The 6,267-nt window shown below is 35.4% G+C and overlaps 1 pseudogene; it reads left to right on the top strand.

Annotated features, from left to right (window-relative positions):
* Window positions 1-5,663: 5,663 nt before the first annotated feature.
* On the top strand, window positions 5,664-6,245 carry LOC148915802 (glutamate--tRNA ligase, cytoplasmic pseudogene; annotated as a pseudogene).
* The last annotated feature ends 22 nt before the right edge of the window (window positions 6,246-6,267 follow it).

The following is a 6,267-nucleotide window of genomic DNA, read 5'->3' as shown; positions in this document are numbered from 1 at the left end:
CAAATAGCAACCACCCGCTTCTTGTCATTGCCGGCATATAAAAATTAAATCCTACTTCAAGAGCGTACTTGCACAATTTCAAACGGAACTCCTCTGCACCACCGTCAAACTTCTGCCCTACATGATGTATGTACGTCTCCCACTCATTCGACAACAAAGGCTTAGCACTTGCTCTCTTGACCTGCCCAAAAATTCATTTCTGTCTTTCGACAGTACTAGAACACGACGACTCGCCCTTTTCACATGCTATCAACTCCTTATTTGCACAAAAATCACCACTATATTCACTGCTCCCGCATAAATCCTTCACTAAAATATCAACACTCTTCTCATTTGATACAAACAAAAATGACCTCATCATGTCCAAATCGCTATCCGTTTCTAGAAAACAACTCGGATAACTGGGCAGCGAATACCGTAACGTAAAACAACCCAACTGCAAACCCTTAAACCTTAGACACAAAGTCTTCAAAATATCAACCATGGATGACTCTGATGAAACTGAAAACATAATGGTTTCCGACTTATATGTGCACTTGGCAATGACACACACCTCCATTAGCCTTGAAAATGCAAACAAAACAACAAACAAAAACGAAAACAATTTAAATCAGTAAATAATGTACATGAGCAGTTGTAAAATTCCAATAGACTTCCAAATATTAGTCGAAATCGAATTATGAAACAAGAAATGCAATGCAGTTTCTGCCTAAAGTACTAAAACTAATATCAAAACACATTTAAGTAGGTCAGCAGTTGTAACATTCCAATATACTTGCAAAAATTATTCTGAAATTGAATTATCGAACAAGAAAAGCTGCAGTTTTGGTCTTGAACAAGAAACTGCACTGTAGTTTCGGTCAAAATCTGCACCTGCTGCTCAAAAGGTAAAGGCATAATCAAAGTACTAAAACTAATATCAAATCACATTTAAGTAGGTCAGCAGTTGTAACATTCCAATATACTTGCAAAAATTATTCTGAAATTGAATTATCGAACAAGAAAGCTGCTGCATTTACGGTCTCAACAAGCTGCTTCTGTCAAAATCTACTTGCTCAAAAGGTAAAGGCATAATCAAAGTACTAAAACTAATATCAAATCACATTTAAGTAGGTCAGCAATTGTAACACTCCAATATACTTGCAAAAATTATTATGAAATTGAATTATCGAACAAGAAACTGCAGACAGATGTAGTTTATGACAGAAAATCAAAACAATTCGAATAGAAACCAAAAGGAAACCATGATAAAAGTACTAAAACTAAATTCCATAAACATACAAGTCGACATAAACGAAAACAGGTTCTAAAGTACTCATACCTCAAAACTTAGGACTGCCAAAAATCTCCACAACCAAACAGCAGCTTAAAATCAAATCTGATCACGAAACGAAGAATATAGGGTTTAGCATTGAACGCCACAAGATCGCGCCGCAAAATCGAGCCACAAAACTGAGCTCGAAATACCCGAACTAAAGAGAACAGAAATCACCCAAAGCGCGGTCATTGAGCTGAAAATCGACACGTAGCAGAAAGAAAAGACACGAAGAAAATAAAAGCAAAACCTACAAGAAAATTGAGCTCAATGGCGGAACCCACTCTGAAAGCGAAGAAGAAAACGAACGAAAGAGAAGAACTCGGCGTCGTTTAAGCGTTGAGAGGCAAAGCGTCATTTAATTTGTAGGTTTACAGATGGGCCAGCTTTTAAGAAAAGGGTAGAATTGTCTTTTTATTTAACATTTTTAAGCTGACCCAACGAATCTAGGCTAGCCTTGGGCCTAATCTAAAATAGCTATTTTTTATTAAGTATTAAAACCCAAACTAAAATACCTAATATCTCACTTCCTAATTAGTAAACTTAATTATGTCTAATACCTAATTTTCCTAAGTTTAATTGTTGTGAAATGTACGGTGTATGATGCGTGAATATTGAAGGTGCACGTAAAGGAAATGAAACTAAATATTTAACAAGGTTCAGTTATGTCTATATACCTGGAGAGCAGCAAAAGTAACCTTTTCACTATGTAAAATATTAAGGCTACAAGAGAATACAACCTTAGTGTTTACACTCTCACAGACTCATAGATTTTTCTCTCAGCTCTCATTTTCTCTCATCTCACTCTCTTCTTTCTTCTTCCTCTCTGCCTAGCTCTCTTTTTCTTCTCTGATGAGTGCTTGCGAAGGCAAAATGATGCCTTATTTATAGGCTAGGGAATGATGCTCGTGAATGTACAATCCAAACCTGATGCACCAAAGTCTTCTAGTGGGCTCCACATTTCTTCTTTTTACAACACTTCCCTTTGGAGACCACAAATAACATATCTAAGAGTTTATTGTATGCAAAATATTTCTAAACCAATTGAGCACTTAAACCGCATCTTAACCCAAAAAGACAATTGAACAAAAGAATTATTAGAGATAAGGCTTACTTGAATTAGCCATAATCAAATATACAAGATGATCTTCTCCTCTCGGTATTCCAAAATGTCAAGGCTTTCAATAGGACAACACATATATGATATGAAAGTATAAATATGAGAGCAGAGACCAAACCTTTTATATAAGTTTCTTTACAACTGACTCTCCTATTAAGAGACAACTGCCAGCCAAAACGTAAAGATAATAGATTATATCCATCTCCTGCAATAGTTATTCCATTTATTCATTATCTAAATAAAAGTCTCATAATATCTTAATTTAAATATAACTCTGTTTATTATTTATATGACATGAGTGCAGCCAATTCATCAAACAAAAACTGTTATATTGAATAATCAATAGTAATCACTGAGTTATATGAAATTATAGATAACTTTTGACAAGTAACCATACTAATATAAAGAGCTGAACTTTAGAAAACTTGACACACTTAAATTGTATCGGCACTATAAAATCACAAACTGATTATATCATAATGTAAATGTTGTAGACATGGAATAAGAAGTGTGAGTATCGATACCATGAGACTCCCACATTTCTTTGGTCTTATGATGTCATGAACATCATTCAATCTCAACAAAACTTTGCAAAGACTTAATAAACACAATACTAGAACCCAAAAAATATAAAACATTCAAAGGTAAAGAATTACCTTACTCCCATGTTCAAAACAAATCAATAGAAGTTTGCATACCCATTTGTGGTACTAGTCTTTCTAATGTAGTCACATGCAAAGGTTTTGTTAAAGGATCTGCTATCATATGTAAAGTGCCACAATGCTCAATATCAATCACTCTACCTCTGACCTTGTCTTGAAGTGCCAAGTACTTGATATCCATTAGCCTTGAAGCATAAGACCTTTTATTATTTTTAGCAAAGAACAGAGCTGAACTATTATCACAATATAGCTTCAATGGCCTCTCTATACTCTTGACAATTTTCATAATGTGAATCAAATTCTTTAACCAAACACATTGCCTTGTAGCTTCAAAACATCCAATATATTCAGATTTCATTGTAGACATTGATCTGGTAGTTTGCTTCTTACTTCTCCATGAAACTACACCATCAGCTAAGATAAACATATACTCACTTGTTGAGATTCTATCATTAACACAGCCTCCAAAATCAGCATTTGAATAGCAAACTAAATCAAGTAAATCCACATAATGATAACACATCACATATGATTTCGTCTTCTGCAAATATCTGAGAACCTTTTGCCTGCAGTTCAACGAGCAATACCAGGATTTGATTGAAACCTTCCTTGTACATTTAGTGCAAATGCCAAGTCTGATCTGGTACAAAATTGAGCATACATCACACTACCTACCAAGGAAGCATAAGGCTTATCTTTCATAGCCTTAATTTCAAAATGTGTCACAAGACATTGATGAGTAGAAAACTTATCACCCTAACCAATTAGAACATCACCACCACTACAACTTTCCATGTTGAACCTCATAAGAACTATGTCAATATAATTATTATGAGATATCCCCAAAACTCTTCTCGACCTGTCCCTAACAATCTCAATGCCTAAACAAAGTGAGCCTCTCCTAAATCCTTCCTATCAAAACTACTAAAAAGCATACTCTTAGTATCTTGAAGCAATTGAACATTTGAAGTTGCCAAGAGTATATCATCTACATAAAGAACTAGAATAATAAAATTGGACTTCACCATTTTCATGTAGATGCAATCATCAAATCTGTTTTCAACAAAGCCAAATGAAGTCACAATCTGATAAAACCTTAAATACCACTGTAGAGAAGCATGTTTAAGTCCATATATAGACTTATATAACTTATATAAAAAGTTCTCTTTCCCCCTTTCAATGAATTTTGGTGGTTGCTTCTTGAAAATATCTTCTTTGAGATAACTATTGAGGAATGCAGTCTTCATATACATTTGGTGTAATTCAAGATTGAAGTGTGTTGTGAGAGCCATGATAATTCTAAAAGAATATTTGGTTGACACATGAGAGAAGGTTTTACAGTGATCGAAACCTTCTCTTTGTGTAAACCCCTTTGCAATTAGCCTTGCCTTCAACCTTTTAACTCTGCCTTGAGAATCCTTTTTAGTCTTGTAAACCCATTTGCAGCCTATTGGTTTAACATTAGCAGTAGTCTCAACCTAAGTCTAAACAACATTCTTGTCCATAAAAGCTAATTCTTATTCCATAGCAGCTTGCCAAAAAGTTGACTGAGAACTTTCCATGGCTTCTCTATAAGAAAGAGGATCATCATGGTCTCCAATGTTAAATTCAATTTCCTGTAAATACAACATATAATCCCCAGAAATTGCAGATCTCCTCGGTCTTTAAGATCTTCGAAGTGCACACTCAAGATTAGCTGGTACTGCTTGTACCTCTGGTTCTGGAATAGGCAATACATATGCTCCTTCAACTTGTTCTTCAAATACTTATGGCTGTGGGACATTATTTGCAACTGGCTCAGATGTAGAACATGGAATTGGCACATGAATTGACACTGAATTTCCAGAGGTTGCAACTGAAGTTTTATCAACTTCTTAAAAAATATAAGAATTTTTGGACTGTGAGGAAGATGTACTGAAATCTTCAATAAAGCTAGCATTATTGGTATCTGCAATTCTAGTATGTGAAGTAGGACAATCAAACTTGAATCCTTTAGACTTCTCAGAATAACCAAATTGGTACCTCCTTTCAAAATGTAATAGTTGTCTTTATAGCTTCTCCCCATAGAAATTCAGGTAACTGAGGATAAGACAACATGCTTCTAACCATATCCTTTAGAGTCATATTCCTCCAGTCTACCACTCCATTTTGATGTGGAGTTCCAGGTGTTGTATAATGTGCTACAATGCCTTGCTCTTGAAGAAAAAGAGCAAACATACCTTTTGTTTGTCCAGCCTCTGTATGCATGCCAAAATATTCTCCACCACGATCTGATCTTACAACTTTAATGGTTTGGTCCAACTAATTTTCAACTTCTAATTTGAGAACTTTGAAACAATTTAAAACTTGTGATTTTTCAGAATTTAAGTACAAATATGAATATCTAGAAAAATCATCTATAAAGAGAACAAAATAGAAATGTCCACATATTGTCCGATTTGATGATACAAATCCTGCTAAAGAAAGCAATGAGTTCGTGGACAATCTTCTCAAGGATATTGAGACTTTGGGTATCAAGTATGAAACAGTTACCTATACTTCAGATTACTTCCCTCAGTTGATGGAAATGGCTGAGAATTTGATTTGCCAGGGCAAAGCATATGTTGATGACACACCACGTGAGGAGATGCAGAAGGAAAGGATGGATGGCATTGAATCCAAATGTAGAAACAACAATGTAGAGGAGAATCTAAAACTATGGAAGGAAATGATTGCTGGTTCTGATAGGGGTCTGCAGTGTTGTGTCCGTGGGAAGCTGGATATGCAGGATCCAAATAAATCTCTTCGTGATCCAGTTTATTATCGTTGCAATCCAATGCCACATCATAGGATCGGATCCAAGTACAAGATATACCCGACTTATGATTTTGCTTGCCCATTTGTTGATTCTATAGAAGGTATTACTCATGCACTCCGATCTAGTGAGTATCACGACCGCAATGCTCAGTACCATCGAGTTCAAGAGGATATGGGACTGCGAAAAGTGCACATCTATGAATTCAGTAGGTTGAACATGGTTTATACAGTTCTCAGCAAGCGCAAGCTTTTGTGGTTCGTTCAAAATAAGAAGGTTAATGGATGGGATGATCCTCGTTTTTTCCAACTGTTCAAGGAATTGTGCGCAGAGGTCTTAAAGTTGAAGCTTTAATACAATTCATTCTTGAGCAGGT

The sequence above is a fragment of the Prunus mume genome, linkage group LG6 (assembly GCF_029339155.1).
Source record: "Prunus mume cultivar Tortuosa linkage group LG6, ASM2933915v1, whole genome shotgun sequence".
Taxonomy (NCBI): Eukaryota; Viridiplantae; Streptophyta; class Magnoliopsida; order Rosales; family Rosaceae; genus Prunus; species Prunus mume.
Note: the sequence above shows the minus strand (reverse complement) of the source record. Positions and strands in the feature narration are given on the sequence as shown.